The following is a 15,268-nucleotide window of genomic DNA, read 5'->3' as shown; positions in this document are numbered from 1 at the left end:
TGAACAAACACATTCTCAGTTCCTGTTTCCTTTCTCTTTTGTCAAATTCTCATTAATGCCTGAAGATAAAGGTTCAAAAAATGATTAAAGATGCTTGCTTAGAAATGTCATGCAGGCCAGTTGGATTTTAGAGTCTGTATGTGTCTAATATGAAAATACACTGGAAGATATTTTTATAGAAGTGGACATGACTATTTAACCTTTGCTTTTTGTGTTCTTGGTGAGCACCAGCAATTGAACACACTACACACAACTTAAAGAGTTTGTTTTGCAGCTGTTGCTGTTAGAGAGGTCAGCCTTGATCAAGTTCTTTGGCCTTCTGTTTTCTCTCTGTGTGAAGATTCTTCTGAGCACAGCCAGTTTTAAAACTGTTAAATTTACATTTTTGACATGTGAAAAGCCAAACCTACTGAAGACTTTTAGTGTTGCAGACAGGGAAACAAATAAAGGAATGGTGTGTATAACTTTAAAATAAAGTTTGTAATTTGCTTCTTTAAAAATTCTTCATAATTTGTTGCTGATGATTATTACTCATGTGTTGTGTCTTTTGGAGATTGTCATCCTTTTTTGTAGTTGGATAAGAGAATGTTGAAGATTTGAGCCATTCTACTATGAGTTCTCAGGTTCTATGCTTTTAATGAAGCACCGAAAGGGATCTCTTAATACATTACATCCAAACTAACTGGGTTCTTTAAACTCCAAAACGCAAGAAGCGAGTGTGAAAGCTGAAGGAGAAAAGGAAGGGAAAATGCATTCCATTCTAAACATTTTAAAGTTTAAATTTGAGAAGAATCTGTGTAAAGAAAGACTGAAATTAGCCAAAATTACAGAAGAAGAGTAGAATAAATCTGGGGTGAGCACAAGTGAAATGTGCAATTTTAAATTTATATTCTGTTGTGTTTTTGTTGCAAGGCGATAAGACAGTAATGTTTAATCATTCAGTTCCTTATATTGGAGTGGTAAATTGCTGCAACAAATTTTTCAGCACCTTCATTAAAACTCACAATTGCTGCAGCACCAGGAGAGGGAAGTTTCCCAAGATTAAAACTATATACAGAGTAACCTCAATTATCCAAAGGATACAGGCGGGGAGTGTTTTGTTTGGTTAATTGAATTCCGCGTAATTGAATGCCAGATAACATAGTTTAGCTGAGCATCGGGACCTTGCAATCTTGCCAGATAAGCAAATGCTGGATAATCAAGGTTCCTCTGTATTGTTTGGAAGAGCAAAGTGGTCCTTTTCATAGTTCTACAGCTTGCGCTGTATAAAATCTAACAAGTACTAGTTAATACAGTAAGGTAGCATTACCAACTTCCTTCCTGCCCCTATTAAAGGGGATGGCTCATGCTGTGTTATGTCTCCAGGGCACAGGCAGTCCTCCTGGGCACTGTTCAAATAGCCTATCACCATATTCAATCAAAATGGTGAGTTCAGAGTATCATAGTTTATATCACGATTCATTTAAATGATTTCCAGGAGGAGTGAATCTCTTACAGTCTGGAGTTGTAATTCTGTACTATTTTTGTCCTCTGTCTTTCCCCACCTCCCAACCTTTCCTTCATCTTGGGCTTCTTCAGTGCTCCAGCAGCTGAGCCCAGGAGTTCAGTCCAGCATATTGCTCACTTGTCTTGGTCATGCATCACTGGTGGACATTTTGTGTAAGTTACAGTAATTTTTAAAAATGATAGAGCACATCAGTTTGGCTTCAGCATTGAGAGGCACAGAGGTGGAGTGACGTCATTGTGCAGCAGTTAATATACTGTGTACAAGAGTTTAGCTCTGTGAACAACTGTCTAATTCCGTTTCAAAGCTGTTGAATGTGAAGCAAAACAAAGAAGAACAGCATTAGGACGGCATTAACTTGTGAAGTGTGTTTATTTCATTTGCACAAGTTTAGATGTGGAGATTGTAGTTGTGTTTAGATATCTTCGTACTTTGATTTCTTGTTTTTATTGGTTTGCATCATGCATTTTGCAGCATTTCCAAAGAGAATCTGGTGAATTTTGTGTTCAGTTTTTGTTTGAAAGGCCAATTTTTGTTTGTCCTTGTTTACATTAGACATACCATCACTGTATGCAGACAGAATAAGAGATTCAGCAATGTATCTTGTGCTTTCATGCATTTTGTTAAATGAGTAGCACTGTTCTAAACTGATGGGCTAATGCAGGTCTTTTAGTTTCGATGAAAGAGCAAAGGTGTATTGCGAATGTGGGCAGAGTTAAATGAGAATTTTTTTCTCTCTTCTTGCAGCTTTTTTGGAAACCTTTGTTTCTGGCATGTTGACAGTAATCAGGGTACATTATTGGCATATACATATGTTCAAACTGTATTTAAAAGCATCATTTCATATTGTTGAATGGCTTTGGGCACTGCCTCCATTACTCATGATGGCCCTGAGTTTATGGTCACTGGTGAAGCAAATCTATTGGCACTAAAGTTAAAGAAAGTCTGTCTAAGAGTGGTATCTCCATGCCAAGAACTTCATCAACCTTTAGTACAAGTTATTGTTCCTTTTCAGTAGAAGTTAACCCAGTTGAAGCTACAGTGTTGTCAATCATATCCATGAATTCTGGAACAAGCAAACAGACAATGAAAAACACCAAGTTCCAATTGCTTTTCTTTCTGTTACTTAAAAAAGGAAAGTTTGGATGAGCTTGAGGTTAAGTAGAAACTGAGAAAAGATCTTTTAAAAAAAATGTAAGTAGTTATAATGGAGACATTGGATTTGTTGTTTAGCAATAGTTGTTAACAGAATATTATCAAAAATCTAGTTGTCCCTGAGTGGGCAAAATGTAACTTTTAATGACATTTCTGACTAGGATGTGAGAATTGGCAGGATGAAATTCTCACTGTATTGACTGATTCCAGTGATTTTTGGCTCTGTTGTAGTGATTCACAGTGCAGTTGATGGTGGAGCAGTCAGTGATGGATACCAACGTCAGACTTTCTACATTGATCTGCCGTACACTAAATTTGGAAGTTGCTGGGCATTTCAAAGGAGGAATGACAACAAACGCTGACAGATTATTGTCAGAACCCAAGCCAAATCTGGCAGTTATCTAGCAGTTTTAAATACAGCACGCAACGTAAAATCTGAGCACGGTGAAGCACATTTCCCTACCCCCTACTTATTTGATTAAAAATATTCTTATGCATTAAGTTCATTGGTTTACTGCCAAAGTTCATTATACAGAAAAAAATGGTTGCATAAGATGAAGTGCTTTTCTCTTATTGTGGATCAGGTTGAACTTGAGATTGCTTAAATAATATGAGCTACTAAGACTAAAACAGATCACTAATACATGGCGTGGTTCGCAATTTTGACTTAAACATAGTTTTCTCTTCAAAATGTGTACATTTTAGTCATCTAAATATATTCAGTCCTCTGTGTATAATAGTGTTTAACAAACTGTGGATAATAAATTTGCCTGAAATACCATTTATGAGAACTGTTTAGTGGATTCAGCTCTTGTTCTTTGCTAAGTGTTTAAGTTTGTTTGTTTAGGCTTAATTAGTATATGCTGGTTGGAATTAACTACCTTTTTTAAATTCACTCATGGGATGAGGGTGTCACTGGCTAGGCCAGCATTTATTACCCATCCCGCACTGCCCAGAAGGCAGTTAAAAGTCAACTGCACTTTTTAGGGTTTGGAATCATGTGTAGGCCAAACCAGGTAAAGATTGGAGACAAAAAAACTGCAGATACTGGAATCCAAAGTAGACAGGCAGGAGGCTGTAAGAACACAGCAAGCCAGGCAGAATCAGGAGGTGGAGAAGTCGATGTTTCGGGTGTAAACCTTCTTCAAACCAGATAAAGCAAATAACATGTTAAAACAAATCATCAGAGGTAAACAATATAGCGATTATCTACATCTCCTTCAAGTTTCGATGAATTGTGTGGAGCATTTTAAGGAAGAAGACCAGGTTGTGTGATTTTGACCAAACCATGAGCAAGGTAACAGGTTTTCACAAGTGTTGTAGGCCAGACACATAACAATTCCTGATGTCCAGGCTTTAAACTATCACAAATTCCATCAAAAGTTATTTCACCAGATCAGAATTCAGCAGGGAGAATCATAAGCACTATGGGTGTAATCTTCTCCATCCAATGAAGGGAGACAAAGAGGCCAAGTAGGTCAGAAACTGGGAATTACCTCATCAGATCAGGACGTCTATATATTCCATCTGATTAGATTAGATTAGATTACTTACAGTGTGGAAACAGGCCCTTCGGCCCAACAAGTCCACACCGACCCGCCGAAGTGCAACCCACCCAGACCTATTCCCCTACATTTACCCCTTCACCTAACACTACGGGCAATTTAGCATGGCCAATTCACCTAACCTGCACATTTTTGGATTGTGGGAGGAAACCGGAGATCCCGGAGGAAACCCATGCAGACACGAGGAGAATGTGCAAACTCTACAGTCAGTCGCCTGAGGCAGGAATTGAACCCGGGTCTCTGGCACTGTGAGGCAGCAGTACTAACCACTGTGCCACCGTGCCGCCCACAGCAATCTTGTCAAAGGTAAAGCTGAGTGCCTTATTGGCCTTATCTAGAGGAAGCAATTTTGGTATGAACACACCTTAAATTCATGAGATAGCATGCATTCCATTATTTGTGATGTATTCCAGTCAAACAGTAGTTACAAACTGTATAAGCATGTTTAGGACCTGACTGTTGTGCATTATTGGTTCAGTCAAAGTAACCTTCAGTGATTTCAGTTTGAGATTTTCTTCTCCATTTGTGGAAACTGAGAAAAGCAACAAAATTTGACAGTGTGTATGTTCCTAAACATATAACTTATGGAAACAAATTGTGGGTGCCATTTTGTACTAAATAGCAGAACAACCATCGCTGAGATAAAACCAACAAAGTGAAAATAAACACAAACTGTCTTCTTCTCGATTAAGTTTCTTTCTCCATTACTTTCACACCCCTCTTGGCAACTGAGTCTTTAACAGTATAGGGCTTAAGCTTTCAATCACTCGCCTTGACATTTTCACTTATCTACCTCTGTGTCATCCTTTAAGATCTCCCACCCGCGGCACCCCACAAAGCAACTGACTCAAAGCCTCATACCACTTTGATGGCAAAGGTTTTAATCACCCCCTCCTTATAGCTTCTGTTCTGGTTCAGTGGTGATTATTGTCTGCTATGCTTCTGTGAAACATCTTGGAACCTTTTTCTGCTTTAAAAACACTACAAGTGTAAGTTATGATGAATGAATGGACTAGTGCAGTAGATGTATGGTATAAATTATTTGAAAGAGGCATAAAACATGATAACAATTATATAAATAGCAAACAAACAGCTCTACAGTTAGGCAAATGATGTCACTGAGAAAATCAGTTTTTCAATTGTTCACCATTAATAGAAGAACAGGTAAATAGTTTTTTTCTCTCTAATTTTAAAACAGGATGAGGTCGAATAATGGTGGATCCTAAACTCTGCTGCAACTTGCTTGATATGTGAGATAAAACAACCACATTCTGCATGGAATTGAGAATGAGTACTTTGATTCAAGTCTCTTCAGAGTTTGCACACCCATTAATATCCACAATATAAATAAGTTCACAGGTATTTAAAAATTATATAGTTATGAAGACACTTCCATTATTAATTTTGTTTTGGGGATAGAAATTTAAATTATCATTACGGTTGATTCATTGAAAAAAAATGAATAGACTTTGTTCTGAAAAGCCAACTTTTATATTTCAAGTAAAGTGACCAGCCAGTGCATTATGAACTATGACTTGGAGGTGCCAGTGTTGGACTGAGGTGGGCAAAGTTAAAAATCACACAACACCAGGTTGTGGTTCAACAGGTTTATTTGGAAGTGGAGCTCCGAAAGCTAGTGCTTCCAAATAAACCTGTTGGACTATAACCTGGGTGTTGTGTGATTTTTAACTTTATAAACTATAGAACAGTTGGACCTATATACATTGAAATTACATGTCTGGGCATATGCTATTAGGAGTTTGGGGATTCTTTTGGATAATGTTTGAAAAAAAAATAGTTGACAACCTATTGTATAACCTACTGAGGTAAGTCACAGAATCCACCAGAAAGGAAGAATCTTATGTGAAACCAGTTTTGAGAAGTGCAAAACCAGAGGCAGCTATTCTCTTTTGATATCTCCTGAATAAACTGCTTCTGAAAATATCCCAGTGATAGACACGTGTTCATTGATACCTGTCTGCATGAGCTAGGACCCCAGACCCAAAGCCATCTGGGAGATTTCATATCTTATTCTTCTTTTCTTAATAAACTACCAATTCGTTGGTCAAATTCTTTTTGTATAATTTGTCTCTGCTGAGAAATTCTGTCTACTTTTTTCTTTAACATTTGCATATATAGTAGGGTATTTAGAAGGCTAAATGTTTCAACTGTTATATTTAATACACTTTGAAGCTTTATGAAGTTTTTTTTAAATAAATTGATCATTTCATTGTTTCCCAGAGAAAGTTGGTTGGCTGATTTGTATTTGGAAATTGATAGATTTACAAACACAAATGGCCAACATTTTCTTTAAGCATATGTCATGACTAGTGAAATAGTAAGACCTCAGAGAAACACTATACTTCTCCCACCTCAGTCATAACATATGATTGGGGGCTTTTGAGGGATTTGAAATCCACTGACAAACATCAGTGCTGTTGCTATCAGAGGTTAAGGCTGGTTATGATTTTCGCAATGACTTTTGCTATATGCACTGTAAACCAGATGGCTTTGTCTGTTGCTACGGTCTTTCTGCAGAGGGACAATTTATCCCCAAGTGATTTGCAAAAATTAACCATAGCTAGCCTAATTGCATGGCAGAAATGTTGGCATTAGACTTAAAAGCAGTGGTCAAGAAATTAAATATAATTGAGATAAGAGCCCAGCATTTGAAATTTAGTGAAGGTAAAGGTAATCCAGTCGCAAGTTCAGGAAAATTAGCTACAATTCTTTTGCAGATGATGCAGGTTGAAATAGAAAAGGAAAAATAACTGCAGATGGTCCTTGATTTACAAATATCTGACTTTTAACTGCTGAACTTATGAATGAGATCCCAAATTCATAATAATTCTTAAGATTAACGTGCAAACATTTGGGATTCAAGATGGCGGTGATCCAATAGGTCTGCTCTGCTGAGCTCTGCATCAGAACCCAGACGAAGTGGTGCACTCACCCTCCCTTTATTACCCATTGTGGTAGATATTGGTAGTTTTTGAACCCCAGAATTGCTGTGTGTTAATTTAAAATCATTACAAAAATAACTAAAGGGAAGGGGCCATGAGGATCGCAACAAGCAGGGCACCCCCCTGCTTGGACATGCCCACTGTCATGGTATCTGCCTCTGTGAATGCTCCCGGGGACTTAGCTGTGGAGCAGAGCCTAGTCTCGGAGTTTGTGATATTCCGAGAGAAGATCGATTCAGTGATGGAGGAGACCCGGACCAGGCTGGAACCAATCTCGGCTGTGCTGCAGAAGCATGACCAGGAGATCCAGCATTTCGGGCAGTGTGTCATGGAGGTGAAGCAGCAGACCGCGGCCTACAAAACAGCAGTGGAATCCTTGGCGGGTCGGGTCCAGGCCTTGGAACGGCAGGTATGAGCCTTGGAGGAGCAGGTAGACGCTCTTGAAAATCGAGGCCATTGGAAGAACATTGGCCTGGTGGGACTGCTTGAACAGGAGGAGGAAGATCAGCTCGTCAGCTTCTTGGAGCAATGGCTACTGCAGTTTTTGAAGCTGGAAGTCAAGGCAGGCCAAATGTGGGTCGAGTGAGTCCACCGCGTCGCAATGCGCAGGTCTGGATCGGATTAGCGTCCCCGCCCGGTCCTACTGCGACTCCAGCATTCCAGAGATAAGCAAATAGTGCTGGAAACCTCCAGAGTACTTGGGAAGGATCCACAGGCTATGATATACAAAGGATCACAAATTATGCATTTACAAGACTTTTCTGCAGTCTTGATTCATAAGAGGAAAGCCTTAGATGAGGTAAAAAGGCAGCTGAGGATTTGAATATCCAGTATTCCGTAAGATATCCAACAATATTATATTCTAGCCAAGGAGGGTCTGTGCTTAATTTTGACTTACCGGAAAAGGCAAAGGACTTCCTGGATATCTTAAAATAGACAGATTGCCTCGAATAATATGGACAATCATGTTTATTTTTGTTTTCTTTGTAGTTTGCCTGGTTTACCTGGTCATCGGGGTTTGTTTTTTTAATATATGTGGGGATCCTAACTGTGGTTTTTCTTTTCTGTCTCTTCTACCTTCTCCCTCCCCTCCTGTTATCCTTTGTTTTTTTGTCTCATCATTTCCTTTTTGTTTCTCTCCTTTCTCTTCTTTGGTATGGGATGGGGGAGGGGTGGGGCAGGAGCACCTAGGGTTGAAGTATGAATAGGGCATGTTGAGTGCCCACTTTTAATTTTCTTGTTATAAGACGCTTGTAACTTTTTCTTACTGTGTTGTCTGGGGCTGGGGCATGGCTTCAGCTAGAAGGAGCCATGGAGGGGTTAGTGGGTAGTATGAGTGCCCCCGGTGGGCCAAGGAGAAGTCTCCTTTCATTTTGTTATTTTGGTCTGTTGCAGAAATAGTTGTTAGAAGTTTTGATTTGGTAGTTTTGGCAGTTGTAATTTTAATTTATTCAAACTGTTTGTTGTTTTCACTCTGTGCACTATGAATGGGGTTCTTCCTCCCGGAGGAGTCACAGACTGTTTCGGATGGCTATGGCTAACCGTTCATTTAAATGGTGCACCAACTGCTTGGATTGCAGGGACATACCCGCCAGGCCCCTAGGCATTCTATCCACCTCAGGGTCCATTGGTCGGTGGTAGTGTCTCAAAGGACATTGAGTGGCTGTGAGGAATCTGGACTCAAGAATTGGGGGTGGAGACCTCATCAGAGGCGTGAGAGGATATTTGGGAGAACATAAGGAAGATATTTCCTTATATTAGGACACAGGTTATGCAATTGAAGGTACTCCGAAGGGCTCATTTGGCACAGGAGCGTCCCCCATGTGCCCCAAATGTTAAAACAGATGTTGGCACTCTTACTCATTGCTTGTGGTCATGCCACAAACTGCATAGGTATTGGGGTGTCATAGCGAGTGTTTTGGAAGGGGTCTTGGGAGCTGAGGTCAAGGTGGATCCGGTGTCCGTCCTCTTGGGCTTGCCGAATGTCCCCCCTTTGGACACGCATGGGAAGAATAGTCTAATGAGCTGGGTGTCGGACAACTCCCCCAGGACTCTCGGGCTGGCGTAGATTAGTTATGGAGTACATCCCCCTGCTCTTCCTTCCCAGTATGGTGCACCAGAAAACTGAACTGTTTTATGGAACGTGGCGGCCCTTTCTGAAATATATAGATACAGACTTGTCGGTTATATTGGTCAGGTCCTTTGTGTAGTCATGAGGACTATATCTGGTCGTCCAGAGGCCCCTGGGAGGAAGAATCCTGAACAAATACGGGTTTGCCTACTGATGCCTCTGGTGGTGTAGAGCTTTGGTGGGATTGCGCTGAGCGTGGTACCTTAACCGAATGTAATTTAATCTACTTTGGATCAACTTGGTTTAATTTTAATTTTTTTTTAGTTATTTATTAAATTGTAGTTTTCGTAGGGTTTTTTTCTCTCTCTCTCTCCTCAGTGATTTGTGGAGTCGAGTAGTGGTTTGTTTACTGTTATTGTCATGATATGAAAAGATTGTTATACTGTTTTGTCGTGATTTTGTAATGTAAAAAGTTTGAAATCTTTTTTCTCAATAAGAGCAAACATTTTCTTGTACTTAGGCTCAGCTGTTTTATGTTGTATTGTGTTCCCACTGTACTCAAGAATGATACCCATTGATAACCTGGAGACTGCCTGTGTGCAGACTTGAACAGCAAAGAGGATTGGAAATAGTAAAACTTGGAAAGAAGCAGAAGAAAGGATACTTCAGAGAGAGAAAATGGAAAAGGAGAGTGCATTTAAGAAGCTGAGAGTAGAACAAAAATAAAAAGAAGAAAGATCAGAGATAGAGAGGTTGAGATTATAGGAATACTGCCTTAAAAGGCTGCAATTTGAAAAAGATGGGTGTACTTGCCTCCAATCAACTTCCGATGAGGATGGATCTGAATCCAACTTAGGGTCAAGTGATGAGCTGCTAATATTTCTACAGTTTGAGGGAAAAGACACAGGCATTTTTCATTTCTAAACAAAATGGCTAAACAGAGGAGGTTGCAAAAAGAGAACTGAACACTGCTCAGGCAGTGCAGGCTTTTTGACAGCACTCAAAGTTTATGTCGTGCTTTCTGAAGAGGCTTCTATAGATGGAGAAAGCAAAAGAAAAATTCTCTGTGCTAATAATTTGATCCCTGTGGCTTTCAGAGCTTGCAGATGCAGCCTGGGCAGATTGATATAGAACTTGTGATAGTAAAGCAAATTGTCTTGGACTTTTGAATGTGAACACTAAAGGTAGAGGCAGCAATGAGATCCTTAGGCCAATAATTCACTGCCCGAGGCCTCACTGGGCCCTTCAAGATAACAATTGCTAGTGACCAGAGGGTAGCTATGGTCTTGGTACAGAGAGTTTCCAAAAGAGCCAAATCAACATCAGAAGAGATACTTTACAATGAAAAAGACTAACTCTAAGATTGCAACTTGCTTCTAAACATTTTGAATTGTATGTCTGCCATATCTAGAAGGTGACGCTAGTCATAATCATTTACACTTTGTGGAAAAATGAAAAGAAATTATGGCATTCTATTTTCAGGAAGTTTACTATTGCAACCCTGTCACTTAAAGCTTATCCACATTATGACTGAAGAAAAATAATGTAATTGCCAATATTATGTTTAAAGTTTACCTTTGAATTCTCTGAATACCAAGATGGTTCTTGGCAGAGTAACATTTGTTACATATAATGAGTGGTGAAAATGAGTTTTTAAATATGGCTTTTCATACTTTGCGTTTATGTCCACACTTTGTCATGAAACACTGTTTGAAAATAGTGTTTAATTCCTCCAAAGTTAGAGGTGGTAGGAAGATGCTACCATCTTTTTAACAACTCCTTGATGAAATAATTATGAATATATTTGTTCATTGTTCAAAACTGAGGAGGCTCTTTTCAAAGAAATCCTGGAAAGACACTGAATTTTTTTTAAACTTACTGGAAGAGACAATTAAGCTATGTAAACATCTGGAGTTTTATAGACTATAGAACTCCTTGGAATTATTTACAGAGAAGTAGCATCTGGTCTATGGCTGTGGGAGTTTTGTTTTTTTTAACATATTGTGTGGAAGGGGTGATTGGTATGTAGCCTGAATAAAGTCACCATTTCAGTTCACCTCTTTTGGAAAAAAAAATTGGAAAAGCCAGTGTGAGAGCCGATAAACATACACACAGCAATTCTCCTGAGAAGCTTCAAGAAAGCATTGTTCTTGACATCACCTAAACAAGCAACTTCTGAAATGATCCCAGTGACAACCTCATGCCTAGTGACAAGTGTCTTTGTATTCTAGAAGGCCAGAATGATAGCCATTTGTACTATTTCATATTTTATCCTTTCTTCACAAATCAACAATTATTTGGGCAACATTTTTTGTCAAGTTAATATATGCAGAGACACGGTATGAGTTAGGCTATTTAGAAGGGTGACTATTTAAACTGTCATATTTCAATTTGTGCTAATAAGCTTTGCCTCCTTTTTGAATAGAAAAATATTGAAATATAGTTTAGGTTATCAAAGAAACCTGGATGTCAGATTTATGTTGTAAAATTGATAGATTTACATATATGATTGGCATTTGGACATCAGGTGAAAGACTTAGGACTGTACCCTAATTATAATAATAATTTTTCTTTGGCTTTCAGTACTTATGTCAGTCATGCCAATGAGATTTTCAAAATTTCTTGTGTCCACTTTAAATTATACTTGTACTGTGGAATTATTAAAATAACTTCTCGACAAAATAACACTATGGACTGCAATTCCATTCTCTGGCCACAAATGAGAAGGCTGAGTTGACCAATTCTTAGTTTTTCAAATTGCCCAGTCAGTAATCTTGTAAAAGATCTGTATTTTCACCAATTGCCATTTTATTTTTTCCAGTTAAGATGCTTTTAGAGTTCTCACCCTTGCTTTCTGTCCTCTCATGACCCCACCTTTCTCTATCTGTGTACCTTCTTCCTTAAACTCTGCAATACTCTTGAGATAATTGTGCTCCTTCAGTCTGACACAGCCTCAGTTTCCATGATCAGTGTGAAATGGGACCTGTTTAGACAAAATATTGAAGCCATCAGGAGGTACAGAGCACTCTTGATGGTCCAGCTGATCTGTTTCCGCCATGCAGTTTTATACACTTGTGTGTTCTGCCATTTGCAATTGTTTCACAATTTGATACATTTCTAGTGTCTAGACATTAGATCACATTTTTCTCTATGTACATATATGTTTATATTTTGTGCAGAGATTTTTATCTTCATTGTCGTTTATGTTCGTGATATGCACTTGTATGGACTCTCGCTATAGAATGACACTAGAGGCAATCAGTATAATAAATATTTTGGAAGTGTAACATTGTAAAGCATTGATTTCCAGAAATCAAGTATTTGAAGCTAGTTGCAAGTGGTACACTGTGCTCAGTCTGAGTTCCCTCATGCACTGCTCAACCTTTCAAATATAAGCTACCTTATATTTAAAAGCTACCTTTCTCACTCAATGAGGTAAGACAGCTAGCTAACTAAGCAACTAACTCAGCTGGTGGCTTTATTAATTGTTTTGAATGTTGACATTTTCTGTGGCTCAGATTGTGCTGAAATGCACACTGTTCAGGCTTCTTCCTGACCTCTTCACCTCTAGTTTTTTGCATTGAGAACATGAGCTAATATGGTTGTGGGAAAGATCCCTGAGCATCTGGGAGCTCAGTGAATAACAGGGCCATTAGTATTTATTATTAATCATGAAACTTTAAGAATAGCAAACAGGAGTCACCACAGAAGTAGATGGTGAATTAGACTAGAACGGGTATTATCTGAATGAAAGAAACACTGAAATAAAAAAAAGAAATGTGACCAAAGTTAAAATGTGTAGAAATCTAGAAGGACATATCATAATATTTCTAAACCAACCTGTTCAGACATATTACGACACACTTCTTGAGCATGTAAGATTTGAGTGTGTTCCTCCTGGCCCAGAGGTAGCAAAACTACCATTTTGTTACAAAAGGCTTTTGAGCAATTAATACTGTTATTTTCTGTACCAGTGAAATTGATTGAAATGGCTTTAAGCAATATAGCAATGAATGCAGGGTTCCTATTCTAATGACCACACTTTATTCAGCATAATTTGGAGGTACTGGTGTTGGTCTGGGATGGACAAAGTTAAAAATCACACACCAGGTTATAGTCCAACAGGTTTATTTGGAAGTACAAGCTGCTCCTTCATCAGGTAGCAAGTGGAGTAGGATCATAGGATAGCAAAGGATCATTGTGTCATACAACGAATGTGATGTATTGAACAAACCTAGATAGTTGTTAAGTCGTTCATCTTTTAGAATGGTTTGCAGGTTTCAGTTCATTAATGGGTAAATTCCAAAATTTCGTTCAAGTCACACTCCCACTATAGCTTAAAATTTTATTTTAAAAAATAGTGACATCTCAGCTCAGCTCAGCTCATTAAAGGTCTGAGGTTAGAGTCTGTAAGTATTCCAATCTTGAGTCAAACTGGTTCTATTTCCAAAGTAGGAATTTATAAAATGTCTCTTGGATTATAAAAAATATTGACTGCCTGCAGATTGTGTGTTTTTGAACAAAATAGAATGTATCTTTAAATGCAAATTCACCCCTAGACTTTTATGTATCTACATGTGCAGGAGAGAGAGAGAGAGAGTGTGTGTGTGTGCTCACACGCGTGTGTGTCGGGGGGTAGGGGGAGAGACTGTGTGTGTGCATGTTTAATAGAGTGTGTGTGAGAGTGTGATGGAGTATATTGCCTATACTCCATGTGCACATGGGTGTGAATGTGGGGTGTGTGTATGTGCATGAGAGAGGCACTGTGTGAGTGTGTGAGTATGTAAGAGTGTGTGCTTGTCTTTGAGTGTTTGTGTGAGAGTGCATCGTGTCACCTGTAATATGACATGAATCCAAGTTGAGGCCAACCTCATGGGTATCAAACTGTTGCACTATAACCTGGTGTTGTGTGAGTTTTAACTTAGGCAGCATAGACATGGTGGATTGAAGGGCTTGTTTGTATGCCATAAGACTCTATGACTTTATTTGCTGATGTACATTTATTAGGTAGTTAAAATGCAAATCTAGCAAACTCCTAAAATACACACGGTAAGGTACCTTTAGTGTGAAGCAAATGGCACAACAATATGAATCAAAAAGTAAGTTCTAAGATTCAGGCTGCTTTGCACGTAAAAACACATTCAGTCAACGCACTCCATTTACCAGCAAAATTGAACTGATTATGTATTTGTAAATGGTGACCAGACTTAAGATTTAAAATATACTTTCCATCTTTAGGATTTCTCATTTCTTAACATTGTCCATTGATAAGCAGATCTGTTGTGTTCAACAATTATTTCATTGAAGCATTGCAAATTTTTGTTACATTCCACGTTGAGCCCAATAAGTTTAAAAAGAGGAATTCAAAACTCCAGTTGGACGCTGAAAGGATAACACAGCAAGCTTTCCCCTTTTTAAGGCTTTTGCTGTAACAAACAGAGTAAAAGCAGTTGGACTAAACACTACCTTTGTAGACAACTTATGTTTTAAAGAATAGAACAGAACTATCCCCTTTTAACAAATGGGTATTCTTTTATGCTGTCCTGAAGTTAATTTTCAAATGTTTTGGACCAGGTCCAAAGTGTTCTGGGTCATCCGAGATGGAAGAGGAGTAAAAGTTCTGGTTGTAACAGGCTGCTCCTTTTTTGAGGTATTTTAGGTGTTGGAGGTGATGTCCTCAAATTCTAAGAACAGCAATTACTGTTTTTTTATGCTGCTGCATTGTTTTGGAACTTCAGAGATGGCACTTTTAAAAGGGAGAAGAACAGACAATAGGCAGCACATGGTTAGTTAAGGCGAGAGAGAGAGAAAGAAACCCACACTGCTAACTGACACAGCAGTGGACCTGTGCAGTGACTGCCTTTGCTGTTTGAATTTATGTATCTCTGGACATCGGTGTGCATCTAAACAAAACTTAACAAACAGTGAAATTCACAACTGATCTTGGAGGAATCTGTGTGGGAGAGCTCACAGCACAGGAACAGATAAGTGAATAGTTTTTGAGTGTAGC

General features: G+C 38.7%; 1 protein-coding gene across 5 annotated transcripts in view; it reads left to right on the top strand.

Annotated features, from left to right (window-relative positions):
- Nucleotides 1-15,268, top strand: part of pxdn (peroxidasin) — a 257,223-nt gene that overhangs the window by 121,807 nt on the left and 120,148 nt on the right. The gene's annotated exons all lie outside the window — the stretch shown is intronic.

Source organism: Chiloscyllium punctatum, chromosome 3, assembly GCF_047496795.1.
Source record: "Chiloscyllium punctatum isolate Juve2018m chromosome 3, sChiPun1.3, whole genome shotgun sequence".
NCBI classification, from domain to species: Eukaryota; Metazoa; Chordata; class Chondrichthyes; order Orectolobiformes; family Hemiscylliidae; genus Chiloscyllium; species Chiloscyllium punctatum.
The sequence above is the reverse complement of the archived record's forward strand: the minus strand, read 5'-3'. Positions and strand labels throughout refer to the sequence as shown.